Source organism: Chlorocebus sabaeus, chromosome 11 (genome assembly GCF_047675955.1).
Source record: "Chlorocebus sabaeus isolate Y175 chromosome 11, mChlSab1.0.hap1, whole genome shotgun sequence".
NCBI lineage: Eukaryota > Metazoa > Chordata > Mammalia > Primates > Cercopithecidae > Chlorocebus > Chlorocebus sabaeus.
The window spans coordinates 87,201,243-87,217,727 of record NC_132914.1 but is presented as its reverse complement, the minus strand read 5'-3'; the positions used below and the strand labels follow the sequence as shown (position 1 = coordinate 87,217,727).

General features: G+C 38.4%; 1 pseudogene; it reads left to right on the top strand.

The window, feature by feature from the left end:
- Nucleotides 1-3,745: 3,745 nt before the first annotated feature.
- Nucleotides 3,746-4,216, top strand: LOC103239515 (bromodomain and WD repeat-containing protein 1 pseudogene; annotated as a pseudogene).
- Nucleotides 4,217-16,485: the final 12,269 nt, after the last annotated feature.

Here is a 16,485-nt window from a genome sequence, read left to right as displayed (position 1 = left end):
CCTAGGAAATTGTCCTCTTGAAAATTAATCTAGTTTGAAACGGAAGAAGGCCAGTGGCATGGTGGCTGTAACCAAGACGGTATGAAATGGGGACAGTGCCAATATGTGTTGTCTTATCAGACTACTGCCTCCTCCCAATCTAAAACAGTAGCATGTTCTAATTAAAATGTGGGAGAAGAGTAGAGGAACAATTGTATCATCAAGGAGACAATTTCTAACACATAGGACTATTATTTATAATTATTAGCTTCATTATCCTCATCACCGTTCGTAAAATATCTGAGTTCTAGAGAGGAGTTCTAAAGCGGGTTTCTTTGCAAGAGCAAGAGTCACTTCACATTAACACCAGATTCCACAGATTTTGAATTGGTTCCCAATGGGCTATTTTTACTGGAACTAAAGACAATAAGCTGCCTGCGTGTGGTGTGAGATATCTATAGATATGCATCCCCTGGGCCCTCTCAAATTTTTCTCATTAGTCCTGACTAGATCTTTTGAAACAGAAAGAGGGGTGCTATCTTCAGTCATCAGATTAAAAAAACAAAAAGAAATAAAAAAGATGGTGAGTTTAACTGTCCACTGATATAATATACTACCCCATCCAGAGGGATTCAGGTCTTGACATAGAAATACAATGAGAATTTACCCCAAATCTAAGTATGCAGAAAATAGAGTGTGGGGATGGGGAGGAATAAGAGGAGAAAATCCAGGAGATGTCATCTATTCTCCCGCCATACCCTTGACTTTCCCATTCCACTTTCCCAAAGAGGGAATGAGGGAATTCTAATGAACCAAAGCTCAATGGAGGATCCATGGAGAAAGAGGTTATCTTTCCTAGTTTAATATAGTGTTAAATTAACAAAACAGGCTGCCTTTTGGGTAAACTAGCATACATCCTCCGATTTCCATTCAGATGTAATGAAATCTTTCAACATAACTCGAGTGGTCTTAATTTCCCATTTCCAGTTATTTTCTCTCTATATTTCCATTCTTAAGAATGCATCTATTTCCATTGCTTAAGTTCTCATGTCTACCAATCCAAACTTTGTAACTCTAACACTAATTTTTCAGTCAGGTTTGTTCCATATTTCCAGGACATTTCCACCAGAACATCCTGCTTTAATTCTATAGGGGCCAAAATTCAAACTAAGGCACATTCCCACCTGAATAAACCTTTCTTGCTTTAAGTTCAGCTTCATTGCTTTCCATTACATTTCCAAATCACTCAAGCTTAAACCTTAGACCTATCTTTGAGTCTTTTCTTTACTCCTCCCCTAATAATCAGTACCATCTTTTCTTGTTATGATCGCTAGTGTTATTTCTACACTGCCATTCCCTCAAATTTAGAGTTTTATTCTTGTACAGACTTGCAGTTTCCAACAAATTTTCAGCCTCTCTCTGTCTGTCACAATTAATTCTCTGACACTAAAGCTAAGTAAGTCTTTACAGAACCTCAACACACCATTTGCTTGAACATGTATGCTTTTTCACTGTAGCCTTTCTAATCAAGCCCAAACTTTTTAGCCCAGCATTTGAGATGGTCCATTCATTATCTGACCCTACCTTGCCTATCCAACCAGATAACACTCATTACAACATAACTCCTGAACCCATATCTTTTGCTTTAGTCAAAGAATTCCCCCTAATGCCACCTTCTTTCCCCAAGGTACACCAAGTATTCAGAATGTTGGACTTTCCATTATCTAGATGCTACACCTTTCTGGACTCAATTTCAATTTCAACTTTGCAGTGAAGCATTTCCTGGTAACTTCAGAATAGAATTCTTATCCACTTTTTTAAATGTCCACAACATAAGTCATGTGAATCTAATTATACGCTATCACTTTTAAATAATTTTTTTCCACTGCTTTGTGTTATAACGTTGCCTCCTCCTGCATTGCAAGTAGTTGGAGGATCTTGATAATGAGAAGTGGTTTTATTTGTTTCTTTAGCCGGAGAACAGTTATAAAACTATACACTATATTTGGTGTTGAGTCTTAATTGTCACTATTTAAAATCTCTTTTTATAACTTTAAGGGTCTTAAATGTGTAACTGCATTTCTAAGAGGGAAATTTCAATGGCCCTGTGTAAGGTCTGAGGTCATTTAGTTGAAGACAAGTTGAAACAGAGTCACAAATTCTCCCTTAAGTATGTCAGTTTTGTTCAGTTCTTTGTGTACTTTCCCTGTGCTGAGTTCCCCACCAGCAGACCCTGAGGCAAGGATTTATATGCAGGTGAGAGGAAGAAAGTGCTGCAAAGACACTTGTAGAGAGGAGGGCCAATGGGACAGTGAAGAGGAAATCAAACAAGGGTGCAATTTGAGGCAAAGTTCCAGCCTCAGCCAAATCCCAGAAGAGCTCTGGAGGTGAATTCTTCATGCACCAGTCATTAACTACAGACTGATCTAGTGGGACATCAATTCCCAAATACTTCCATCCCCTGTGCACTGCAAAACTCCTCCAGGAGCCCAAGGACAGACAGACTTACAGCAAACACACTGAGGCTGGAGGATGAGCCCAGAAACAGCGTATAGACTCCAAGGGAATCTGGGTGGAGTGCAGACAGTGTCTTTATCAGGATCTTCCTGGTTCTGTAACAGAAATAACATGAAGGGCTCTTTTATTTCAAATGCCTGTATGTACATAAAAAAAAAAAAATGTTAAAGGATACAAATCTAATTATTAATGGTCGGCTGTGAGATTTGTGAAGGGAGACTTTCACATTTGACTTTCCACATTTCTACATTATTAGACTTTTATAACAAGCATTACTGTTGTAAGAAAAAAACCTGAACAGATTTTTCCACCAAAAACTTAATGATGTATTGTTTTATTTATTATGACATGTTTTGTTGTTTGTGTTGCAAATAACTCTCGGAAAGTAGCACCATCTGAATAAAAATTGATTTATCTAGGCTGTTCAAATGCTCGAGTCCATTCATTAACAAACTGCATTCTCACCAAGCATAAATGATTACCATGGTAAGCCCAGAAAGAAAGAAACCTTGTTAAGACTTCCATAAGAAGTGTTATTTAACTGGTTTTGTAGTCTGTGGCCACTAGAATTTTGGCTCTAATTCTAAAATATGGTCCACTAATCATATATAGCCTAATCTATATTGCAGCAATAATTTTAAGTTATCTTTAGAAGTGTAATTTAAAAGTACTTTGGAAATACAGATGAAAGGTAGAGTCACATTTGGTTATAAGGAGTGTCTTGACTGCTTTGAATATAATTGGGTAATAGCAATTGGTCAGACCTGTGCATTGAAAAGAGTAATCTGATAGCTACATGTAATATAAATTGGAAGGGCAAAAGAATGGTAGAAGTCAGAACTCTGCCAGAATAAATCAGCTAAAAGGCAGTGAAGATGATAAATAATGAGAAAGAATCAAGCACTTGTCCTACCTTTCATATAGAAGCTGTACTACTGATAATGAAATAGTAGATGAGGACAATGATAATTTAAAAACATTAGAGGACATATGATCGTGATAGTGGAGATAAGAATGAGCAGAAACTACTTAGGGGCTGAGGAGACAGCACAAAGATGACCGAGATAGTTCTTGTTTCAGGGATATAACGTTGAATTTTTAAGAAAATACTGATTTTAAAAAATATATACAATTTTACATTTTATATTTGTTAAGTATACCTCAATAAATCTGGGAGAAAAGTAAAAGCGTCCCAGTTGATTCTAATGCGGAAAAAAATAAAAAGAACTAGGGCTGCGCGCACGGCATGATGGCGGTGGAGTACGTGCCTGAGGAGAAGGGACGCCGGCCCGGTCAGGCCTCGGCGCGGCCCACGCGCTTGGCTAACACGCTCGCTCCCGCCTCCCGCCACAAGCCAGCCATCACTGAGGCCTAGTCCACCAGAGGCCCGGTGCCTCTCATGGAATTGGAGCTATACTGCCTCATTGCGCGGTAGCTCTCGGCGGGTCTGTGTTGGAGAGCGGCCCAGGTGCTGGTGCATGAGTTGGAGCAGTACCAGTTGTTGCCGAAGAGGTTGGACTGGGAGGGCAATGCGCACCACAGGAGCTACGAGGAACTGGTCTCGTCCAGTAAGCATGTGGCTCCTGATCATCCGTTGTATTGCCAGTGCATTGGTGCTATGTTGGATAAAGAAATTCCACCCAGTATTTCAAGAGTCACTTCTTTACTTACGGCAGGAAGGCAGTCTTTGCTACGTACAGCGAAAGGTACCTTAATTTGAGGAAGTGTTCTGCTTCATATCAATAGCTTAATAATTATTATAATTGTGAAGTAATGTAAGCATTGTGGAAGAAAGGTGATAATGTAACTATAAATCATGCTGTGGACTATAAAATTCTCTGCATTTAGCATAGAACATTGAATTTTATTACCTAAGTGTTTAAAATGGGTCCTTCTGCATTAAAAAGTTGATAAAGATATAGATGCTAAGCTAAAAAGCTTGAATTTATTCTGAGATGTGTTTGAGGTTTTATCAACGTGAGTTCCTAATTTTCCATTTTGTAGCTCACACATAATTTCATTGAATGTAATTGTATGTGTCTAATAAACTCTTTAAATGCTAGAATTTCATTTGATATTTAGATTCTGAAAGCCCTTTGTTATAAAGGGAAGTGATTTTCTAAATTTGGTAGCAGCTTGAAAACAAGCATCAAAAAATGTAAAATTGCATGGTTCTTTTTTTCCTAATTTAATTTTTTGCAAAGTTATGTGCTAGCAAAATGTTTGGAATTGCTATTCTTTTTCTGTTAGCTTGGTGATATATGACTTGGACTAAGTGTTTGTATGTGATATAATCTTTGTGTACATGTGACTAAACTGCTAATAGCCAAATACTGTTGGTTTTTCTGATCCTCAGCATACATCAAGTTCATTCCATGATTTTGTTCTTATTATTATGAGCTATTGCTGATGCAATGCTGTCTCTTAGATGCACCACCAGTATTAAGGTTAACTGGGAAAGAACAACCCTCCCTCTTGGTTCTGTGCCAGACTGGTTTGTTAGCTTTAGTTGTTTCTTAGTGCCCTAGTCATGCCACACTGTGGCACTAATCAGGAAACTGTTTATACTATTCCTCTTCTGTGTCCCTATTCACTTTGTAATTATTCTATTTTAGCTGGTTATATGGTAGTTATTTAGTGGCCTGTTTTCCTTTGTTTTCTTTGCTCGTGTCAAGTTCCATGTCGTTGTTTTGTGATGAGCCATGATTTAGAAGTGGCAGACCTTAGAAGAGACTTCAGCAAGCTGCTCCAGGGTAAAGGCCCTATTTTCTATTTGTTTTGTACTAGTACCACAAGAGGATGCCTTGTAACCGCTCTTTGGTCATGATTGTGGTAATGAATCCATCCATGTAAAATGCAATATGCCTGTTAGTTTGGGGCACCCGAGGCTCAATAGAGGTTTAGTATGATGCCTTCCCTCTCTCCTCTGAGTTGTGAAGAAACTAATTTCTCACAGGGTGACTGCTTATAACCTATGTTCTGCCGCTATCTCCTATAGAGGAGAACAGACTTTTTATTTTCTTAGTGCATTTGCTGGTAGGTCAGGGAGGGATGGACTTTGGATTAGTGTTCAGATTCACAGATCCTACATATGTGCTCTTCAGTAGAGGACTTTCTGTGATCTTAAAACAAAGGGAAAGCTATATAATTTATCAGTACTTCCAAAAGAGAGAGACTAAAGTCATGGCAGTGTTGGCCAAATTAATTTTAAAACTGAACAAGTCATGAATTTTCATATAAATCAAAGACGTTAAATTTTTCCTTGTAAGAGCTTCCGTTTTTGAAAAGCTGGATCAGTTGTAAGACCTTTTATTTTTAATACTGCATGGTATAATTCCACATTGAGAAATAAACACTTGGCATTAAATGGGACTTGGCGTCAAAAGATCTGGTTTTCTGGTCCATTTTTACCAATCATTTGCGGGTATATCTTTAAAGGTCCTGGAACCTTTGAGTCTCAGTTACCCCACTTGTAAATTGGCAAAAATACCTACCTCAACTCTGGTTGCTGTGAGGATTCAATGAGATAACGTATGTTGAAAGCACCTTGTGAATTGTAAAGGGCTACACAAAAGTTAGTTGTTGCTGCTGCTGTATCTGAGATGTGTTAATTTTTTTTTCCTTCAGAAACAGTCTAATAAACTTACAGGGCTTTTCTATTAAATTATATTAGTTGGTAAACAGTTTATTACAATGTAAAAAAAGAATTAATATGTGAATACAAAATTTTGATATTTTAAAAGCACAGTTGCAGCAGTATTGGAAACTAAAACAACGGCATAGGAAAACACGGCGAGAGAAGAAAAAAATACCTAGAAGGGCAAATATTAACAGAATCAAACTTTATCAGAGAAAAAAAATGGCCTCAGATTCTTACTTTGACGTTTCTGACTGAATTTTATACCTTTTCAATCGGCACTTCTAAGAAGTTTGGCACAAATTTGAGGAATGCCAAATTTGTCAAAGACTCCTCAAAGACTAAGCAGTACCTATATCCAAGTTTAAGTTAGCCAGAAAGCAGAGTTACCCATAATACCACTTTCTTTTACTTTTCCCTTCCAACTTTTATTTTAGATTCAGGGAATACATGTGCAGGTTTGTTATATGAGTAAATTGCATGTCACGGGATTTGGTGTGTGTACAGATTATTTCATCACCCAGGTAATAACCACAGTACCCGATTACTTTTTCTATCATCACTCTCCTCCCACTCTCTACCCGCAAGCAGACCCCAGTATCTGTTGTTTCCTTCTTTGTGTCCATGTGAAATAGTAAATTTTAAATATAGGTGGATTTAGACATAAGGATATTTGGCAGGCAATGGAAATAGGTGCCTGGGGCTTTGAAAAGGTTGAAAATGTAGATTTGAGCCATCACTAAAAGGGTGATAGAAGCTACAAGAGTACATAAGATAAGCAAAGGACAAACAAAACTGGAGAGAAAGAACAGGGAATGCAATCATGGATAGTACTTGGAAGACAATTGGGAGAGGTTACTTAGGGGTGGGGAGGATTTAAAAAAGTAAAGCATCCCTGAAACCAAGAAATGAAGCTGATATTCGAAAATGTAAGGGAAGAATATTTTGTAAATGCAGAATATTTTGTTGATTTTTCACTGTAAAAAGTTGACTTATAAAACAACTCTATTTTCCATCAATTTTCACAGCTCGAGAATCGGTCCCAGAAGAGATAAAAATTGTTTCTACCGGACGCAGCGGCTCATTCTTGTAATCCTGGCACTTGGGAGGCCGAGGCGGGTGGAACACAAGGTCAGGAGATCGAGACCATCCTGGCTAACACGGTGAAACCTTGTCTCTACTAAAAAAACAAAAACCAAATTAGCCAGGCGTAGTGGTGGGTGTCTGTAGTCCCAGCTACTCAGGAGGCTGAGGCAGGAGAATGGTGTAAACCCGGGAGGCGGGGGTTGCAGTGAGCCAAGATCGCACCACTGTACTCCAGCCTGGGGGACAGCGAGACTCCATCTCAAAAAAAAAAAAAAAATTTTTCATTCTACATTATTGAGAATTAAAATTACTCAAAGAAATATATTGCATTTTATCTGGCTAAATTCCCCCCAGAGAATACAACTCTTGTTCAAAATGTATTCAAATTACCCCTTTGTCATCAATGACAAAATTTCGAATTCTGCAACCTTTGGTCTACCCAGGAAGGAATTAAACCTTTTCTTTTGAGTTACTAAAGATTTCATGGGCTTAAAGTATAAGCTAACATAAACACACCAAATATAGCATGCAATTGTGAGTCAAATAATTTGAGTCAAGTAACCAAGCTGGAAAACACAAACTGGGGTAAGCATATATAAGAAATTATATGAGGATCCAGGATCCAGAGGTGTGCACCAGTTAACAAGCCATGTTTAGGTACAGGAAGGATACAGACTTGAGAAAGAAGGGAAAATTTCACAGGTTAGAGCATACAAGCAGAGTCTAGCACATGAATGATATTCACAGCCTTGGGATCATGGTATCCTGTTGCTCTCGCCTGATCTATGCCTCACTCAAGGGCTTACTTACTTTGCTACAGAGCCTTCACCTGAATTGGCCTACATCTTTTAGCATCTTTAGATGCTAAAACTTCCAGAAACCTTTAAATTTAAGTATTCAATTTATTACTCATCTTCAGATTACTAATATTTGTTCCTGTCTCATGCTTTTTCCTAGCAGCTCATACCCTGATCCAAAATTCATATTATACATATTTTTTTCTTTTTGGCACTTTATAGATTGTGCTATTAGCTATTTTCAGAAATCCGATTAAACCTTAGACCCTATATTTAAAGTTTAATATTTTTATCATCACCACTGAATTATTCTGTGGTATGAAAGTGACCCAAATTTTCAACATGAAATATATTTGTTATCCTGCCTATTTGCAGTTTGGGAAATCATTTTCACTGCTCAATGGCTTGTATCATATAGGTGCCACTTGTATTATTTTAAGCACCTATATACATCCCTGTTATTAAAGTGATTAAAATAAATATACTTACTGAATGTTTGAAGGAACTTTATAACATTTTCCAGAAACATCTGTTCAATGCCACTAGATTCTGTGTTTGCACCACCCAAAGCACGCTATAGTATACTTGAGAGTTGAATCGCGCCATTGATTTGGTATAGTTTTTGTACATGGACTGAGAAGTAATTTTATTCTCCTTGTCATTCAACATTTTCAAGGATTCATCAGCAATAGCTTTGTATAATTTTCTCTCTCTTTTTGAGAAGTAAAAGAAAAAATTGGACATGTCTGTGTTGCCATCCTAAATAGAAAATTAATTCTATGTAAATCTGATAATACGTGTCAGGATAATAATTCTTAAAGTATTTAAATTATTGACTGTTTTGGTAAGGACTATGTATCAATTTTTCATAAAACATATTGACATGTTACTGATTTATATGCCAATCCCCTGTTACTTGGCACCATAGAAAAGTTCTTTGTGTAAGATAAGGAATAAGGAGGAGTATGAAATCAGAGCCTGCTCAATATGCTAAAACTTCAGTTGATCTATTTATAGAAGTAAAGTGATTCAGATCAAACAGCAAATCTCTGCTTATTTTCTTCCCTTGCCCACTAACAATCTCACATACTCACCAGCATATATTCCACCTTTGCATATGTGACGAATTCAGGACAGTTTAATATAATTCTGCAAACATGGATTGAATTCATTGTATATGTGCATTGTTCTTTGCACTATGAGAAGGCGGAGATAATTGGTACAGCCTCTACCCTCAAATAGCTTATAATCTTATAAAGGCAGATGGATAGCTAACTATATATAATACCAAGCAGAATAAAATAAATCTTTACACAGATGTATAAACAAAATAAAAAACAGAAACGGAGATTAATTCTTGTTGAGAAAAAGGAATCACTGTAGGCTGTCTAATCATTGAAGAGTACTTGCTTTTCTAATAGGAACCTTCAATATTGATTTTTCTGTAAGTCATTGCAAATGACCAAAACAACACAACTGATTTCATATATTTCACTCGATATGCCACTGATCCCTGAATTCATTAATTCAACAAATATATATTAAGCGTCTATTATGTGACAGGTATGTTACCAGGAATGCAACGATGGAGATGATTCGGGGTTTTTTTGTTTGTTTCTTTGTTTTGAGATGGAGTCTCACTCTCTCACTCAGGCTGGAGTGCAGTGGGGGCAATCTCGGCTCACTGCAACCTCTGCCTCCCGAGTTCAAGCAATGCTCCCTGCCTCAGCCTCCTAAGTAGCTGGGATTATAGGAGCCCACCACCACACCTAGCTAATCTTTGTAATTTTTAGTAGAGATGGGGTTTCACCATGTTGGCCAGGCTAGCCTTGAACTCTTGTCCTCAGGTGATCTGCCCACCTTGGCCTCCCAAATTTCTGGGATTACAGGCATGAGCCACTGTGCCCAGCCTCAGTCTGGCCCTCAAGGAGACTACATTCTAATGGATAGAGAAAAGACATGAAAACTAATAAATCTTATAAATCTTAGAAGTTTTGGAGTAGAACATAACCAAGACATAAAGGGAATAAAAACATATATAGCAGTCGATTCTTTTTCCTAAAAGTGTGAACTCAAACATCACTAATTATCAGGAAAATGCAAATTAAAAACCACAATGAAATACCACCTTACAGCTGGGTGCAGTGGCTCCTGCCTGTAATCCCAGCACTTTGGGAGGCTGAGGCAGGCAGATCGCCTGAGGTTGGGAGTTTGAGACCAGCCTGGCCAACATGGAGAAACCCCCTTTCTACTAAAAATACAAAATTAGCCAGGCATGGTGGCTCATGCCTGTAATCTCAGCTACTTGGGAGGCTGAGGCAGGAGAATCATTTGAACCCGGAAGGTGGAGGTTGTGGTGAGCCAAGATTGTGCCATCGCACTCCAGCCTGGGCAACAGGAGTGAAACTCCGTCTCAAAAAAAAAAAAAAGAAAGAAAAGAAAAGAAAAAGAAATACCAACTTACTCCTGCAAGAATGGCCATAATTAAAAAATCAAAAAATAAATGCTGGCATGGATGTGGTGAAAAGAGAACACTTTATTTTACACTACTAGTAGGAATGTAAACTGGTACAACCACTACAGAAAACAGTATGGAGATTCCTTAAAGAACTAAAAGTAGAACTACCATTCAGTCAAGCAATCCCACTACTGGGTTTCTGCTCAAAGGAAAAGAAGTCATATGAAAAAGACACATGCACATGCATGTTTATAGCAGCACAATTCACAATTGCAAAAATAAGGAATCAACATCAACCAACGAGTAGATAAAGAAAATGCAGTAAATATATACCATGGAATACTACTCAGCCATAAAATGGAACAAAATAATGGCTTTTATAGCAACTTAGATGGAGGTGGAGGCCATTACTCTAAGTGAAGCAGATCAGGAATGGAAAACCAAGTATTGTATGTTGTCACTTATAAGTAAGAGTTAAGCTATGAGGACACAAAAGCATAAGAATGATATAATAAACTTTGGGGACTTAGGGGGAAGAGTGGGAGTAGGTGAGAAATAAAAGACTATATATTGGATATGGTATACACTGTTCGGATGAGGGGAGTGTACCAAAACCTCAGAAATCGCCACTAAAGAATTTATCCATGTAACCAAAAAACAACTGTTCCTCAAAAACTATCAAAATTATTTTTTTAAAGCTGAAAGATAATAGAGACTTTATTTCATTCCCTTTGGTTGACTACCAAAACTTCAAACTAGCAGGACAATGATCGCACAAAATCGAAGGTACAAGTGAGCACAAGCTGCTCCTGATGCATTGCTAGTTCCTCAAGAAGTGTCCCTAAAGCTCACTGTGCTTGGTGGGAAGAATCCCAGGTTCTCAGACATTCAAACTTTTAGGCTGTGGAAGGGACTGTGTTGTCACCCACAAGTCTGCCTATTTAGCAGACAAGAAATTCTTGCTGTACCACAACTATATACCTGCTAACTGCAGCATCAGGCCTATAGCAGACTTGCCCCTGGCCTACCAAGAAAGGGTTCATAGAACATGGTAAATTGAACACACACACACACACACACACACACACATGCACTTACTTATCACCACCACTCAAACTTAGCCAGAATAACAGTAAAGAAAAAATTTTAAGTAAAATATAAAAACAAAAACAAAAAACACACACAAGGACAAAGAGAGAAAATGGAGACAACAATATATAAGGCTTATCAGCAAAATTTTGGAAAAGGGAAAGAGTATATGCTATGGTTTGAATGTGTCCTTCAAAATTCATGTGTTGGAAACCTGATCCCTAATGCAACAGTGGTGGATGGTAAGGCCTAATAAGAGACAACTGGGTCATGAAGTCTCTGCCCTCATGAACGGATGAATACAGTTATCTCAAGAGCTAGTTAGTTACCACAACAGCAGGTGATTTATAAAAGCTAGCCTGGCCCCTCCTGCTCTGTCTCATGCTTGCTTCCATCTTCCATCATGAGAAGGGATAAGGGAAAAGTATATTTAGACAAGAATTGATGTGGGCCTGATCTAAGACAATAGCAAAGGGGAAGGAGATATAAGGACTGATTTCCAGGCAGTTTCAGAGTTAGAATCACCATTACATGTCTGAGTAGATGTGGATGTTCAGTGAAAGTATCTAGGATGACTCCCAAGTGTGCACCGCAGGGAACCGGAAGAATGATAATGTCTTTCCCTAGCAAAAGGGAAGGGTCCAGGGAAAAGAAGGTATCTGTTTGGAACATGCTGAGTTGTCATGACCCTACATGCAACTTTCTTTCAACCTGAGCATCTGTACTGGTTCTATACTCTGCTTGGAACTCTATCTAACCCCTCCCTGGATCACATTAATAAAAGCATGGATGAAAGTAAGAATAAATAATTTACAACTACAACCAAATTCACCTTTTACTGCATTTTTATGTTCCCTTTCACTCTCTCTACCTATATAATTTTACTTAGTGATGCAATTTTATACTCAGCTCTTTTCACTTAAAATATTTTTAAGTATGCTTCCCTGTTATTCCATAGTCCTTATAATTACTGCTTTAGTAGCTGCATAATATTAAATCAGGTGGTACATTTTTATTTTACTTATCATCTCCACTATTGTCAAACATTAGGCAGTTCCAATTCTTTGACTATTTCATTGGATAATGTTGTAACGAGAATCCTCGTGCACATATCTTTGCATTTTGTCTTTGTGGATATTAGGAAAGTGATTTTTCTTTAGTGCCAGTCTAGTGCAATAACTCAAAAATATAAGAGAATTTTATGGATGCCTTTGGTTTGCACAGTCTCTCGAACCCTTTTTCATGTCAAATTGATGTCCCTTCTAGGTTTCTTTGTGCTCACTGCCAATGCCACCACATAATAAATGATGGCACTGTGTTCCACTGACCCCGGGCCTTACTCCCGGCTCTTTCACCCACCTCTGCCACCATGTCCTGCTGTAGACACACATCTTCCCATCCCTCAGCCCTTCAAATCGATGACACAGCTAACTATTCACTTGGTTTGGTTCTAGTGTTTGGAGGTGGGGGTGTGTGGGCAACACACTGGTCTACAGATTGCCTTGACTCTAGCCAGCCAGGAATCCTAACCTGCACCTAGGCCTGAGACATCTTACCCCGTGCAGGTTCAGCTACCTGGAATGCAGTATGTTTAAGAGGAGGAATCAGACATAACGAAAACAGTGAGGCTAGTTCAAACTGTTAGGACCACTTATTTAAAACTGCCTTTCCTACATTTTTCTCACCGCAGTGGTTCAGAGCGTGAACTCCACAGTCAGATTTGAAGATGTGTCCCCTGGAGAATTTTGCTTAACCTCTGTGTACCTCAGTTTTCTCATCTCCTAATTGGGGGTAAATACATATATATATGTAAGTGCTTGGAGTGTGGCACCAAGGAAGCCTTCATAAAGCTTTACTATGATTATTTTCCTCACAACTCTGGGGAAATTAATGTAATTACAAGGTCTCCTAGAAAGACATAACGCTCAACAGAAAATAATAATAACTAGATACGTAGAGCACATATGAGAGATGTCATTCTAAGGACTTTACGCATGTCGCCTATTTAAATGTCTCAACACCACCCGGTGCAGATGCTATGACTCCCATTTTAAAGATGAGCAAACTGAGGCACAGAGTGTTAATCACCTACCTGATATCTCACAATAGGATCAAGATACTGGAACTCAAACCTAGGAATATGATTCCAAGGATATACTCCTAACCACTAGCCATACAGCCTCTCTGAACAAAGCAGCAGAAATTTAGTGGCTCATGGAGAGGAAAGTGGCTAACAAATTACCTAATTTTTTAATGATTAGATTGCTCTGTTGCTGCTCCAAGGGAAAATTTAGTCGAGTTCCAGGACACTAAAAACTATTTACAGCCTTCCACCTCCCACTTTACTTAGTGCTTTGAACAACGTCCAAATTGAATTCAGCACTTATGATCTTTCTTCTAATGCCATTGTGAGTTAATGGTTCTTTTAATCTACATCTTATCTCTCAGCTGTTGTCTTTGTGGCTGTTCCTGATTCTTAAAGTGTCAGATCAAGGGATATGAGACTTCAGTAATTCCTTCAGAGTTTAAGATTAATGAGGAAAAAAAACATGTCTGGTGTCAGTTAGATGATAATGTTCCATAATTCTGTTTTAAACTTTAGGATGCAGAAATTTGCTTCTAAATAAAAGGGAAAAAAGAAAAAACACTTTGTCTTGTGCTCATTATGCAGATCAGAAACAGTAAGGAAACAGCTGTATGAGTGCCCAGGCAGGACCTCTTAGGATAAAAAAAAAAATGATAGTAATATTCTTTATATCTAAACATATTGTTACCAAATCACCATTGGTAAGGGCTATGCTGTGACGGTGTTCAGTTTCTCATACTGATAATGTGAAAAAAGCAGAAAATGCTATCACGTGGAGAGGACAGATGATCGAGATAAATTTGGAGGGCATTCTGCCTTTGAAGACAGCATCTCAGAAGTTCAAGAATATACTGGAAGTGGGGAAGGAGAGAAGAGAGAAGATGAAGAGGTAAGGAAAGGTCATACGATAAAAGGTCTTTAAAGCAATCCAACGTGCTAAAGAATATGACTAGTTTTTTCTGTAGACAATAGGAAACTACTAAATGATTTGATACTGGAGTGACCAGCATTTTTGTTTTTTAATGGATTTCTGGTTAAGAAATATATTTCTGGTTTCCTAGGTAGGATGGAGGGAGGGGCAAGGACAGAATGAGATTAGATGCCAAAAGAGTGTGGAGACTGTCTGCAAATAGGGTAATAAGCCAGGGAAAGGATACTGCCGAGGGGCCTGGCACTCCAGCAGCAGCAACGGAAATGGAAGGGTGGGAGATAAACTTGAGAAAGATCTGGAAGGCAGAAAGGACGAGTACTAGTAGAAGGTTACATATGCTTTTTGAGAAGTTGGGGGTATTCTAGGAGAATGTTTCTTTATTTTTAAACCCATGATCCCTTCTTAATAAAACCATCACACTTCCCCTTGGAAACATTCTTATGTGTGCCTCTAGCAGAACATGCCCTATCCCACCACACTTAAAAAACACTTCTCTTTAGTTTATCCGTATTAGTCAGGAGATAATTTGTCAAACTTTATTTCTGTAATGTATTAAAAGCAAAAATTGTTTCCAAATATAAAATTACATTTAATGTAAAATATTAAATTCACTCTACAGAGTAATCAAGACAGACTAATCTACTTCCCTAGGAGCTATCCCAGCACAGTGACTCTAGTAGGTTAACAAGCATTAACTTATTTCTCAGCCTACTAGAGTCATGTCTTGGGGTAGCTCCTAGGTTTCTGGTTTGGGCAGAAAGCTCAATTGTGGTCCTTAAATAAAATGGTGAAAACAAGAGAAGAGGTTTAGCAAAACCAATACTGAGTTTAAAGTGAATCAATACAATGCACTAAACTATAAAGCATTGGAGATAAGAGACCATCTCTTAGCCCTGAGTTACCTAAAACAGTAGGTAAGTGGCCTGTAACTTCACAAAAGTGCATTAATCTGAACTAGGGTGCCTGCGAGACCTCTGGAAGCAGATGCAGAGACTGGGAAAGGCAAGATTAGAGCTAAGGAGACAGATCTGAAGGGACACGTTACTTTGGGGATGATAATGGCATAAGTAATGATGGCTTTAAACTTTTACTCCCGATTCATTTGGAAAAACTAATGACAGTTATCAGTTTTTCTATATATACATATGTGCACAATAGTGCATACAATCTCTGGGAGATTCATCAACACTCTGACGTCTCCTTGGATACTTTAAGGGATTGTAGAGCCTAGATAAGAATCTCTGTACCAGTGATAGTTGAATCCTGGCTTAGGTCAACAAAGTCCAGGAGCAAACAGGAAGAGAACAAACAAAGGTAAGAACAGAGCCCTGGGGAAACCAATGCTTAAGACACAGACAGAGGGAGATGATCTCCCAAAGATGGGCACAACAATCATAGAGGTACCAAGAAACGGATGTAAGTGATTTAATTAAATGAAGAAATGAGATTTCTTCAAAGAGGAAATGGGGTCACATAATGCAGAGAGACTAAGCGGATTATTAGTAGGTAGCACTTGGATTTGGGCACTTGTGAAGGCTTGTTCTTTGTTGCCCAGTTTTTCTTCTTCTGCCTTCTGGTAAGAGAATTCCAGATATTCTCTGTTCCTAGGAAGATTTTCTGCTTTACTCATTCTCAGCCATATGAATTGTGTAGGAACTAACCACAGCACTAGTTCCATAGGGCTGTGTCTCCCTGCCATGAGTAATGGGTTCATAGATGGGCACGTAAACGTAAGATGGTTTAGGTGAACCTCAGGATTTTATTGGAAATCCTGGGACATAGATGTTCCAGATTGTGAACAAGGAAGCAAATGGCCATGGAAGTTGATGGCAGCCTTCTCAAGACAAAGTCAGCAAGAAACCAAGTCATCAGTCACCCTGATACATTACCACGTCAAGCCTTTTC